The sequence below is a fragment of the Camelus dromedarius genome, unplaced genomic scaffold, assembly GCF_036321535.1.
Source record: "Camelus dromedarius isolate mCamDro1 unplaced genomic scaffold, mCamDro1.pat HAP1_SCAFFOLD_121, whole genome shotgun sequence".
In the NCBI taxonomy this organism is placed as follows: domain Eukaryota; kingdom Metazoa; phylum Chordata; class Mammalia; order Artiodactyla; family Camelidae; genus Camelus; species Camelus dromedarius.
In genome coordinates, this window is record NW_026989801.1 from 924,901 (window position 1) to 939,579 (window position 14,679).

The following is a 14,679-nucleotide window of genomic DNA, read 5'->3' on the forward strand; positions in this document are numbered from 1 at the left end:
TTTTTTGCCTATAGGTAATGAGAGGGATATTTATTACCCTTCAAAATAATAAACAAATGTCACACTTATTCATACATCCAACCATTAATCTATTTATTCATTGTTTCAATCACCATGCACTGTAGGTTTTACCTTACATTAAAGTTACCATATTTGGTCCTTAGGGCTCTATAATACCCAATTATATCTCCAGGCAAGATGCACTAGGTTGAAACCAAACTTAAAAAATGACTATTTGGTTGCTACTTAGATTGTTGATCACTACACATAAAATAATTATATATATACACACACATACACATACATACACATATCTATATACACACACACACATCTATACACACACACACACACACACACATATATATATACATGTATATAATTACAATATTTATTTCTGCCTAAATAACATTATGTAAGGACCATACACAGTGTAAGCTGCATGAGGACAAGATCTTTACATTTCTCTCTTTACATAATCCAGAACAACGGCAGGGAGGACATAAGAATTTAACAATGTAAATAATTAGAAACAAGCATTCCTTAATGAGGATAAGAATAGATGTGTGAATAAATTGTTATCTACTTTTTAAAGCCTTTTTATTTTTCTAAGTGACCATAGTCAGTTTTATTATTTTTTATTGAAAGAAAATAGAAACAGTATTTCAAAGAGATATCTGCACTCATGTTTATTGCAGCATTAACCACAATAGCCAAGCAATGAAAGCAACCTAAATGCCCAACACATGAGTGGATACAAAAGATGTGGCACATATATATATACACAAGGGAATATTATTCAGTCACAAGGAAGGAGGCTATCCTGCCATTTGCAGCATCAATGGACCTTGAGCACATTATACTTAGTGAGATAGGTCAGAGAAAGACAAGTACAGTGTGATATCACTTACATGTCGAATCTAAAAAAGGCAAGGCTTCTCTTTGCTCTTCAATGCAGGGTGTGTCTAGTCCAAGGGATTAGAACATCTGCTTAAGTCAAGCTCTCAGTGGGAACAGATATACAGATATTTCTGTAGAATCGTTTACTTTTGCATTAAACCCCATGATACATTGTTCACATATTCATTACTATATGGTTTCTTCTTTAAAAGGCAAAGCCATTCATTCTTCCTTCTGAACACTTGAAGCCACAGCTAGATGGAGTCATTTAAAGTCTCCAGTGGAGATGAGTTAACATCTTTGCAGAGATACAGAGACTGTGGTGCATAAGGTCACGGGGGGGGCTGTAACAAAAGTGTTTCTTCTGCTCCTCTGGCCCTTAAGTCAACTTAGAGACATTAATCTAATATCTAAAATCCAAACAATCTATTATCTCAGAGGTTTGGAGTGATCATGGAATTCTGGCAATTGTAAACAATCACACATGTGTCAGCTTTTTGTTTTTACAGAAGTTTCTTACTAAGTACCCTCTGTGCCTAAACATACACTATGAAGATGTACAGAAAAATATATATATAATGGTGTCTCTCTTCCAATGAACTTTACTTTTATTTGAAAACAAATACTAGACCAAGTTAGTTGCATTTGGGCCAAGAGTGTGTTATACCATGTACCTCTAACAGGGAGACTGTGATATCTTTTCAGGATATGAGCATCACTCCTAGCTTGGATCCTGATTCTGAGAGTCCTTGAAGTGTTTGGGCATTCTCATTTCCCAGCATATGGATCCAAGTATATTTCCAGAGGTCCCCTACGAGAGGCACTGTGAAAATCATTATCATTTATCCTCATCCCAGAGTTGCAAGGTCCTCTCTCTTGGGATCCTGCCCTCCCCTCCAGGTGATACTTCCATCATCTGAAATTGGTTTAGACGAAGGCTAGGGATTATAACCTTTTATCAATGTTACCTCTCAGCTTCCTATAAATATCCTTGATTCTAATTGTTTCCTCCCCATTCTTTTTTTCTCTACAGACACCTTGTTTTATTTGCCATCTTCAGAATTTTCTCTGGTCAGGTCTGCTAGCTGCCACTCCAACCAAATTATAGACTGAATGTTTGAATGTGTTCCCCAAAATCCATTTGAGGAAACTCCAACTACCAATGTACCAATGTGCTTGGAAGTGGGGTTTGGGAGGGATTAGATAATGAGTGTGGGGCCTTCATGAATCTAATTAGTGCCTGTATAACAAAAAATCATGAGATTCTCTCCCTCTCTCTCTCTCTCTCTCTCCCTCTTTCTCTGTCTCTCTCTCTTCAACATGCTAGGACACAGTAAGAACCTTGTCATCTGTAAAGCTGTAAGAGGAACCTTACCAAGAAAATAACAATGCTGGCACAGTTCTTTTGGACTTTCAGCCTCCAGAACTGGGAGAAATAAATGTTTGTTTTGTAAGCCACACAGTCTATGGTAATTTGTTATAGCAGCCTGAGCTAAAACAAACCACAATGCTCATTACTCTCATTGTATGTACTTGAATTCTGATGTTTAAATGCCAACACCTGGCCTATGTGTGTCTGGGTTTTTCATTCCCCATTACTATCAAGGCATCCATTTCTGCAGTGGTAGATCACAACTTCTGTACTTGACTACAGCAGAGATGCCACCACTGAACTTAAGGATGATGGGAATTCCTCTCACCAGTAAATATTCTTAATGTTTAATAATTTGTTTCTAAACACTGTAAAAGTGTAATTGAAACCTATGAAGAAAAGGTTACTCTTGCTGAGATTTCAAGGGGTAACAGGAAATTTCATACCTTATTTTTGAAGCAAATATAAGGGATTAAAAACCAAGGCCAAAGCAAAAACAAGATTAGGATGCAAACGTTATTTTCTAGTATTCTGATCTTAGTCTTAGACCCCTTATTGAGCAGGCTAATGTCATTTCTAGAAGCAATGAGCAATTCCATTTATTCACATTCCATTTACTATTTTAATTATTAGTATTATACTTTGTTTTCTTTGTTATTCGAGAAATGATAACACAAGTTATCTTTGCAAATTTGAAAAGATAGAGTATATAATGAAAAGCATGTGTCCTTTTCATCCCTGATGCCAAGCTGTCCTCTTCAGGAAGAACCAGTGATACCAATTTCTAATGAATCTTCCGGAAATGTGCTATATATACATGTGTATGCGTGCCCATAATAATTGCATTTTTTTTACGGTGAACACATTATACAAACTGTTTTGTGCCTCATTTTTTCACTCTACAATCTATCTTCCAGATTGTTCTATATTTATACAAATAGAGCTCCACTATCTATTTACTAGCAATCTAGTATTCTAGTATGTGTGCATGCAAAATATATATTACCAAATTACATAAATGAGCATTAAGTGGTTTCCAATCTTTTGCCATTAAAAGTGAAGCCTCAGTGAAACTCTTGTATGTATGTACATACACATATATATGATTTTGCACACATATATATTTCCTAAAAGTGAACACACTAAATCAAAGTGTCCATGCACTTATTCTATCTAATGTGGGCCAGGCATCAGTATTCTCTAGAAATCACTTTTTATACTTAAAGCATTGCTGAATGAAAGTGAAAAGCATGCACATCAGAAATAGGCCAGAGAATATACATGTATAATATATTTTATATATATTTTCTTTACAAGGAAAGCTACATCTTTTTAAATAGTGAGCCCAATACTTTCATAACATTACCAAGAATGTTAGCTGGGGCAGGCAATAATGAAGTGATTATTTTGCCAAGTTGACCAAGGCTTGTGCAAGCAAGGAACGATCATCATTTTTAGTGTCAACAATTCTCTTTCTCAAATGATTTATCTCTGTTTTCATCTTCTCACATTTCTTTCTAAATCCTTAAGTACACAGATCTTCTTGGACCTAAAAAAAAAAAGTGAGGAAGGAAGTAAAACTTTTTAAATCCCCCATTTTTTTCAAGGATTACATTTTGTCAAACTTTAAAACTTTGTCAGACTATCTTTGTTTTATTCCTAAAATTGTTCTCTCTTAATCATGAAAGGAGACTCTTGTAACAAGGAATATTTCCTGGTTTGTACCTAAATATTAAGAGAAAGTGTAGTTTACAGCCTTAATAATATTCATATACCTTAGGGTTTTGCCAGGAGGCTAAGCCTGGCATGAGGACAAATGTAATATTTTCCAGTCAAAAAATGCAAATGAGAGGTAGCCTTGGTCTGACAGCACTAATTCTCAGTTCCACTCAGGATGGTACTGTCACCCATATTATAGAAATCTGTTATAAACACATGGTCCACAAATTATAGAAATCTCTTATAAATCATGTTCAGATGAACAATGAGAGAAATCCCTCCAAGCCACATGATAGCTTGGGGATATATACAAACCTGGAGGCAATGCAGCAAGAGTAAAAGCTGCCACTTCCCTGTATTTTTAATTCTGGACATTTCTGGTAGTTTTATGTCAGCAGAGACCTACCTCAGGGCCTTGGGCTGAGCAGGGCTCCTGGTAATATGTAGTGAACTTGGTAAACAATACTATTTGTTGTTCATATTAAACACACATATTTGGAATATCTGTTCAATCAAGCCCTGTGAGATCATTTTAAATTTCTCTAAGTGGCTATTCAACCTTATTTATATTCTCTGAGGGCTTGGAGTAGGGGGGGCATTCTCATCCTGAACACTCCAAAGTCTACTTACAGAGACGAATTTAAAGGTTTTGGAAGGATTCAAAGGCTTCAGGGTTTTAATAAATCACAAGCAGTAGATGCACTTCTGATCTCTGCATGATCTTGCTGTAACCTTCACCCATCCCTTCCTGAGGTACCAGGGCAAAGCTATGAAGCTCTACTACTGCCACAGCCTGATTCACCTTCAGCTGATGCTCCAATATCTTGTTTGGCTCTCTCAGCAGGTTTTCTCTTTCCCTCACCAGCTTCTCCATCATCTGGACTATGTGTTTCTGAAGACTTCTCTTCTGAGCCTCCACCTGCTGCTGCTGCTCCTGCAGTTTCTGTTTTAGCAGCTCCTGTTCCTTATCAGCTCTCTCATTCCTGGTCCACTCCTCTGCCCCAGGGAGGCATTAGAGAGGGAAAAAATAGGCAACGATTGACCTCCACCCTCTTGAGCTCAGAGGCCAAACCAAATTGAAGAGAGGGGTAGGAAATCTCCGAAGTCTTCCCCCCCACCCCGTGTCCATACCATCAAGACCACACTTCAGAATGTGAGAGAAAAGGCTCTGTCTGTCTGGCATCCAATCACAGTTCCCTTTGCTGTTTCCAGACGCAGCAGGTTTGTTCCACAGAAAGGAAGGAAGCTCCTGTATTGGGAAGGTTTTGCTCTCACACCTGTCAGAGGGCACTGCAAGAACCTACCCATCCCACTGTGAGACCAGCCCTACCCTCTACCTGCTATGGGCTTCTCCCCATCAGTGAGGGCTTTATCTGCCTGCAGGATTTCTCTATTGCCACCTGGGACTGCAGAAATCTCTGGAGGAACTCATTTCCCTGAGGAACCAAGGAGGAGCACAGAAATTAGATTTCGAATAAGTAAATTAGTGCTGCAAAGACAACTAATTCCATGTAACTTTTGCTTCATGTTTAAAGTTCCATAGTGGTTCCTTACAATGAGTCCAAGCTCCTTAGACTGACCGGTCTCCCTCCAGTCACTTGCCCAGTGCTACTTCCTTCTCCCCACTCTAGATTCCAGCCAGTCAGAACCATGTTCAGTTCTACAAATCCAAATCTCTGGTGCTTGTACATATCTGTTTTCCCAGTGTGAAATAGTGCCTCTAAATTGTGCTGCTGTTCTCCTCTGCCACTAGCTGGTTATAACTTTAGACAACTTATTTTAACCTGCCTATGCTTCTCAGTTCAGATCTTTAAAATGTTGATAATGTAGATGCTTCTTAATGTTATTTGAAAGATTAAACTAAAGAGTCTAGGGAACGAGTTTAACATTTTGGCTATAGGAAACAACTGTTCAATATATATTAGTTGCATTAGTATTGTTGATTTTTAATTATGATGATGATGATGATGAATGATGATGATGATGATGATGATGTTTGTTTCTAACACCTAAGTAGCTCTTTCCTGAGTGTTATAACTTGTCTATGTAGTTGACTTCCTGTCTCAATTGTGATCATCCTTGTGTACAAAGACTGACTTGTAAATTGTCAGTGGTCAACACGTCAAATATGTTGTTGAGTAAAAAAAAAATGAATAATTTATGTTCTGTCTCTGGATTTAAGAAACCTGTACTCACGGTTGGGAGTTGACATTTGTACTCTCTTCAGGAATAAATAGCATGCAGTGAACCTTAAGAGCCAAAGCTGTTTGAATGGCCCCATACTCTCTCTTTATGCATGCATGGAGCTGTTCTCTCAGATTTTCAGTATAGCCCTTTGACTATTCTGTAGGTTCCCCATGTTTCCCTTATTCCTCACCTTCACTCCTTTCATGGGCACTTGGTGATATTCCTTTTCAATAATTTCCTTTGCTTTCCTGTAGAGTTCATTACCTCCAGGAACAGAGAAAGTTCCTGCTGGGATACTTTTTATTAGTGTCTTTGAAAGCTGATCAAGTTTAGTCTGGCAATATTTGATTGATGTCTCTTCATTCTGCATCAAGAAATCATCTTTCTTATTCTTTATGATTTCCTAGAGGGAAGAAAGATAGAGGGCTGTCACCAGAATTAAGGAACAGAGGAAGTAAATTTCCAAAGGATCTGGTAGAAGAATTGGTCTAACAGTGTTCCTCATGAGAAAAGTATTCTGTTGGAGGACATGTAATAAAACAGCAGTCACAAGATTTGATTTATTCACAGCTCTGAAAACTCTGGAAGACCATGGGGAAGTTCCCTAACCTCCTTTGGGTATTTCATCTGAGCTGTTGGAGTTGCATTACCTAATCTCTCTGGTTCCTTGAAGCTGCCACATTCAGTGATTCTCTCTGTATTCAATGATAGATACAACAAGGAGCAACCTAAGCTGAAAGTGGCCTGAGATGTGGATCTGAAAAGAGAAATTTTGGTTCCCAGCCATAGGAGTGTGTTCACAGAAAAAGAAGCCAGCTAAAGAATGTCTTGGGTGTTCTGGACAGGCTTGGAATCCACAGAAGTATTTATTTCAAGAGGATATCTATACTGATTTTTCATTGAAGGTCAAAGGGAGTTCCAGATAAACTGCCTGAGTTCTGGCAGTCAAAAAAGAAGGAAATGTAGTCCTTTGAAACTCTGTCCCTCATGAGAACATGGACTACTTTATCCTTGAGTGAGAGATGAGCCATGGGACTGGTAACAACACTTCTAGGCTTCATTCTTCAAGGGGAGGCGACAAAAGGTAAATACTAAGACAGATTACCACAAGGTTACTCTGGAACTCCTGCTTGTCTTCCTTGAAGGAGTGCTCCATGAAGACTGCAGGGGCTTCCCTCTCACAGGCAGCGTGTGCCTCCAGCAGCTCCTGCAGCATGTCTGTGGGGAAGCTCACTCGCTGGGCTATCTGCTCGCTGTAGTGGTTGTCTGCCTTCTGAATGGCAGCTGAGTTCTCCAGCTGGGCCAGAGTTGTCACTGCGTTATCCAAGCGAGGTACTGCTCCGCTATTGATAGTATCCACATAGGTCACAACCAGAGTCCTCAGCCCTGAAGAAGCCAGGAAATTTAGGGGCTAAATATCAAGTTATCAGTCAATGGCTCCAGGATTCTGAGACTATGCTTCTAGGGTCATATACACATGCACACACACAAACACACACATGCACCCCTACCTCCCACTACTATTATCACCTTCATTTTCCTACTGACTCTTCATTTTTATGGTTTTCCAGGCCACAGGACTAAAAAAGTTAATATCTACTTCTATCTAACATACTAGGGGCTACCTGGAAAATACAGTTCCCCATTTTAAAAATTGAAAGCAATATAGATTACATAGATAGACAGATGAGGCAAAGTGTACCATGTTTAATTTATTCCTAATTCTGAGGCTTTGAATGGATTTTCAGTGATTTATGGGCTAATATTTATTTTTGGACCACTCTAAATTCTCAAAATATCTTTTGAATTCTCCTTGTGAGAAACACTTATTGTATAGGACTTTCTTTGAAAACATGCAGTATTCTGTTTTTACACCAAAAGAGTGATTATATTCTAAGTGGAGAATGTTTTCAGATAAGTGGGAGCCACCGATATCATTGACAAAAATTGAAATTTGAGGAAGGAATTTGTAAATCCCCCAAAGTGAGATAATTATAAAGTATACAGATTTATTCATGGAGAATAAATGTCTTTAAAATCAGAATTCTTTATAGAATCAAACAAAAATTCTAGAAAGCACATTATATAAAATATTCAACATATACCAGTCCCCATGGAAATGGGAAAAAGAGACTCACATTTCCCAGTGACCATGATTCCTTCTGTGAGGTTCTTGGTCCTTGCATCAATGAAGGTGTAAGAACAGAAATTTTTTGTTTGCTCCTGGAACTTATGATCCAATTGGTCTTCAGATAATATCCCAATATTGGCTAGAATTTCTTTTTCCTATGTTGGCCAGTCAAAGACAAAACACTTCCATCTTGGAAATAAATGCCTGATGCAGTCTCTGGGTAGATTGGATGTTTGGGCTTTGGGATTCTTCCCTGAGGGACAGAAAAACAGGGATTAGAGTGTGTAGAGTCTTGAGGCGAGGGGATTACAGGTGTTCATGGCAGGGATTTGTGTGTCTTTGCCATTTCTACTCATAGAACTCTTTTAACATAGACATTCAATACTTCTTTGCACATCAGACTTATACCAATGATATAACTGCAGAGAAATTTAGGGAGACATCTGATCCAGTAAAGGAAACCTATGGCTGGTCTCTCCAGACATGCACATAGTAGAGTGGTTGTCTATGATGTGTTTGCTTAACTAGCAGCTAAAAGAATGAAAGGTCACATGAAACTTTCTGCTCAACTCAACCTTATGTAGGAATTGAGCTGTGGAACCAAAAAGGAGAGCTACAAACAAGGGATCATGGACAGTAATTGGAATATTAGGAATGACATCATCATTATTTAAGAAAAACTGTTTTGATGCTAAAAATAATTGATGCAGTTTTATCTATTTTTTAGTAAAACCTCTGAAGTATAAATGTACCTGAAATGAAATTTTAAGGTATCACCAATAATCTATAAACTCTTTGAGGTAAATGATTATATCTGGTCCTCTCCTGCCAGCCAATTTCTTAATAGCTGTTTTGAGAAATCATAAATAGAAACATGAATGTAAGAATGAATAAATTGGGATTGATATTTCTCTCAAGGATTCAATAGACACACATCCTTGGAAATGTAACCCATGAAAATAATTTATTACCTTGTAATTAATTCATGGGTAAACATGTGGGAATTAGGAGAAAGCTATGATGTGGAAGGTAAAATGTATGTTCTAATAATTGTCAGTATTAATGAAAAGGCATAGATTGTAAAGACAGTCACTTCCTCAGGTTTATTTAGAACATACAATCATTTTGTAGATGATATTATTATACAGGATTAGAAAGTTTTATATCCCTCTTTGAAAAGAATAATATGTGAAATCTACATTTTGTTCTTTAGATAAGCTTTTCACTGCAGTTTCATGTCTAACAATTAGCTGATAAGTTGTTTTCTTCAACAGAGACAAATTGAAGGAATAGGAAACACAGCGTCCAGTCTTTAGAATGTTTCAGCACCCATTTAATTCTGGATGCTAAATTTAAAGATGTATAAAAAACAAATTGGTTTTGAGTAATTTCACTTTACTCTTCTTGAGTAAAATTCAACTGTAGCCCCTAGATCTTTGCAACCCACTTTCCAGCCACCATTTCCACAGACTTTGATTTAGTCTCAAATACAAATGCAATCACAGAGATGAGGGATATTGTTTAGTAGATCCCACACTCTATTGGACCGTACACTGCCCAGGCCATACTCTGATACCTGGAATCAGCTTCAGGGCATTCTCCAAGTACTCATCTTCTGTGATAGGCTGACCACATAACTGCAGCTCCAGGGTGAAATCCCATACAGTCCAGATAAATTCTGGAAAGAAATTCACAAATTCTGTGGAATCTTCTACTCTATCAGGTGTTTGAGAGGACTTTGCCCTGATGTTTTGCAAGCTCTGTCACATAACTAAGATTTGGTTAGGGAAAAGAAACTCACTACCAACAATTCCCACATTTCTCTAGTATAAAAATATTATAAACACACTCTTTTGCCATGGGTCCCCTCTGCTCCACCCAAGAAAACTAAATGACAGGAAAGGAGAGACTTACTCTATCCTCATCCAATGAATTCAGTGAAACATGGTGGTTCAGGACCTGGAAGGATACTGCAGATGCTCCAGGGCCTGGTGATTGATGGTGCTCATGCTGTTCTAGACAAAGCTACTGCAGAGTACCACGGCCAGGGCAAAGATCCATGAATCCTTCTTAGACTCATCCTAGAAAGCACATTAGAACAAGAGAGTTAGAAGTTTATCCCTACATTAGAAATTCATCTGTACACTTCTTCAATCATGGTTTCATTTATTATTTCAGCTAACATACTCACCATGCAAAGAAATTGAAGACAGATGTAAATGCAGATATCAACTTTGACAATTACAGAGACATTTCTTGTGTTTGCAAATTTTTCATATATAAAAGGATTCTAATGTTCACAGTACTTTCTTTTTCCTCAATTGGATAAAGTAAAATAACATATACAGAAAAACTAATACAGTACCTGTTGTGTAATTAGGAATTCAGTGATGAGTGTGGGCACTTATTCATTCTACATATATTTATTAATCAGAGTCCATATAAAATACACCATAGTTGGCATAACTGTGTATTTAAATTATATCCAATCAATAAATAATTGCAGGAAGCTACTAAATATCCCCCACTGTTCTTAGATTTTAAAAAAGCAATGCTAAAAATGAAAATTATTTCTTTCAACATGACTATTTCAAAGCAGTGGACAAACATCCATAACAGTATTGCAACAAAGATAGAAGTATCTGTAAAAGGCTTACTCTCAGTAATGTATATAAGCAGTGAAACCTATAGCTATAACACTAAACTAAAATTTAGAAGTCTATCAAGAAAGAACAGAGCTATGAAATTTGGAGAAAGAATTTATAATCTGAAAGCTTCCTCAAAGTCTTGAGCTGAATATTAAATAACTGGTAAATGTGGAACTGAAGAAATGAAGGTGATCCCATAGACAGGAAAACCCAGAGAAACAAAATTAAAGATGGGAGAAGACAGGGGTCTTGTAGTTAGAGTCATTTCAGGGCAGAGGGCAAGTGGAGAAGATAAGGTGAGCTTTCATGCAGCCTAATCAAGGGCCTTAAAGCCCAGGCTAATTTGTATAACTCATAGCATTGTCTAAATAATGGCATAAACTGGAAATTTTTTTTTATTATAAATGGCATGTAAAGTTGCTCCAAGTGCAAATGCAAAAACTGTGGTTTATGTTGAGAATATTCTAAATGGGAGTTTGGGGGGATAAGAGTCTATTCATTACTTTCTTTCCCCAAAACCCACTTTTTAAAAATAATCAATTAGGATAAGAAACAGTAGCAGTTATGACAAACAATTATTTCAACAAGAAGATTATATCATTATTTGATATATGGCTTTAAAAATAAGCACACACTTTCTAACTCCCATTTAGGAAAAAAAAAGAGAGCTATAAAAATGTAGGTATTATTTCCAAATAAATCTCAAAAGGGGGAAAGGAGGGATAGTTCATTTCACCCATTAGCAGAAAGCTAAAACACCAAAAATCCATTTTAAAATGTTTCTTGTAGGACAAAAACTTACTTTTATAGAACTTGCACATTCAGAGGTGTCTCACAGATTTCCAGAACACTCTGTGAGTAGTTGATGAACTACATCATGGAAAATGTAAACCCGTCCCTTAAATCCAACCCTCAAATACATTCTTCACCTTGTAGCTAAGAAGGTGAATCAGAAATTTTTCCTCACTCACAGATTGATACTTCTCCTCTTTCTTAGTTATGCTTAACTGTAAGCTCTCAAAACCAGTCAGGTGCTGCCTGGATTGCCTTTCAAAACTGAAGGACTTATTCCCCCAGCTGTTGGGAGTGCTGGTGGAAGACAGTCTTCAGGTGTCAGCCCTCTTAATTAGAAAGGCTTCTGGAGCAGCTCTTCAAAAATGTATCAGCACCCCTGTCCCAAACTCAGGATAACTCAAAAAAGCCATTCCAGCCATGGAGCTCCCATGAAATTCCCAGAAATTGGGGATTGCAATGCAATGTAATTTCTACTTCCATCCAGCCTGCTTCTTTCCCAATTACATGGTACTAAATCTGACTGCAGATAATGTGGTCTTATCAATTGAACTAAAGACCCTTCTAGGGCAGGACCTTTACTTTGGTCACTGATATCTACAATTCTAAATCCAAAGGCCTGTAACTCAGCTGTTCAATAATGACTTACTAAATGTAATCAAGTCATCCACACAGTGCCAAGAAATAAAATTTATCTAAGACACCATGATATCTTAACTAGAAGTGAGATTCAAACAAATTATAGTTTGCCTTATTTACTATAATTGATTTCTAGATTTTACAGATTAAAGCAGTAAAATTTCTAGGACCATGGAAAGATAAGGGGAAAATCCAGGAAAAAAGTATTTAACTGTGAATTTCTGCTTTACCATTCACTTATCCCCCAGGCACTAAGTGTCCAGAAGGACCACCAGAGAACGATTTGGCTTGCGTGGGTGAGGCACACACCACATCCAGATGCCCTTGGTTTCAGATTGCACTGTAGAGCCTAGAGGAAAGCCTGTGAGGAGAGGGGAGAAAGCAGCATTCAGTTAGAGCAGATAATCTAAACAACCAAGGGGCTACAGAGTCAGATCTATTGGAATGTCAGTATCCCAGCATACGAGTTGGTGCTTTCTCCATTTCTTCAAGAATGTCCTACTTTGTGTGTCATCTGTTTCAAGGAGGAAGGAATATTAATTGTGATAAAGATACCAAGCAAGGGCTCAACATAGAGGCAAAGGGGAATCCATGAATCAGACAAAATGGAAGTCATTGATAACCATAAAAAGAGTATCTTGAAAGAACGGTGAGGTTCAAAGCCAGAGAGAAATGGACTGAAGACAGAAATGGGAAGAGAAAAAGGTGGAAAAAAAATCAAGATTATATTTTTTGTCAGAGAAATTTTTCAAAAGTGGGGAGAGGTGTTAGCCACAGTAGTATATGACATACAGGAAATATTTTTAAGATTATAGACATTTGAACACATTTATATGTAGATGAGTATAGTCCATAAAAACGCGAAATGTGTTTCAAGAGCGAGTAGACACAATTGCAAGAGTCCAGTGTTTAAGCATGTAAAATAAGGTAGGATTGTGAGAATTGGTAGGAGAAATTTTGCTTTACAGGAATAAAACATACAATATGATAATGAATTACAGTAAGACAGTGGTTTAGCAGTGAGAAATAGGAGTGGAAAGTTGATTTGTTAAGAGAAGTTTGGTTCTCCCTACACATGATCAGGACAAAAATTAAGAAGCTGAGGTATTAGCTAGAATGAAGCAATTAGTCCTTGACCCAGTACAACACTCACCATGATTCTGACCTGCAAGATGGCTCATCAAGTAGGATTTGCCTGTATGATTGGTCCTACGATGGCCACCACCAGCACTGGCAAAGAAATCTCACCAAGAATCTGCAGAGATTTTTGGTTCACTGAAAAAACCTTGACACTTTCCAGCAGACAAATGGGGTCCATCATTTTGGGTCTGGATGCCATGGCAACCTGCCAACCTAGAAGAGCTTCTTAGTGGAAATCAGATTATAAAGTCATTCTCTAACTCAGACTTATACAAAGCATCTATCAACATAGGATAAGGTAAGTAAGAGTTCTGTGCTTTCCATTAGACAAAATGTAACCTAGAATTAGCATACTGTAGAGGTTTTCCCCCATCATTCCCTCAAGTCTCTCATGGTATTGGTAGTGAAATAATATAATATCACTCTCCAAACTGTTATTTCAAAATAATAATATACTTAAAGTTATTGTTATGATGCACTGAAGGCCTACAATATACCAAGCCCTTTGATAATAACTTACATATCCAGCTAAACTGATATTCACAAGAGACTGAAAGTTAGAAATTAATATAACTACTTTGGAAATGAGGTAAGTGGTTCTCACAAAGGCTGAGTGAATGTCATTGAGAAAGAATTGAAAATCTACATACTTGAGCAAAATGACAGACTAGCAAACTCTAAGCTCTTGTTTCCCCACGGAGATATAAACAACAACCAAAATACTGGCTAGAATAACCTTACAGTAGTTCCATAAAACACTCAAAGGTCCAAAGCAACCAACCAAATACCAAATCAAGAAACAGCCTCATTCAAAATGGTAGGAAATTCTGTGGTTTTTCTGTTGACCTCGGTCCCCATTGTGGTAAGGTCTTTAAGGAAGTGGCAAATCATTTCCCAATTCCCTCCCCTGATTCAGAGAGAGGGAATTTTATAATGTTCTAACCTGTCAGGGCTGCCTCTTCAGGTCTCTGTTTCACCTCACATGAAACTCAGGGAAGGGTGGCAGAGGGGTAGGTGGTGGTAAAACTTGGATATCAGTTGGAAAGAAGCAGCAGGTATTTCTCAAGGAAAAATGTGGAGAGACAGCTCCACAGATGCCTAGAGCAATAGGTTACCAGTGAATATATAAAATAGACTATCTAAGACATCAG

At 37.6% G+C, this 14,679-nt stretch overlaps 1 pseudogene; it reads right to left on the minus strand.

The window, feature by feature from the left end:
• Nucleotides 1-3,658: 3,658 nt before the first annotated feature.
• LOC135320787 (guanylate-binding protein 6-like) lies at nt 3,659-14,303 on the minus strand (annotated as a pseudogene).
• Nucleotides 14,304-14,679: the final 376 nt, after the last annotated feature.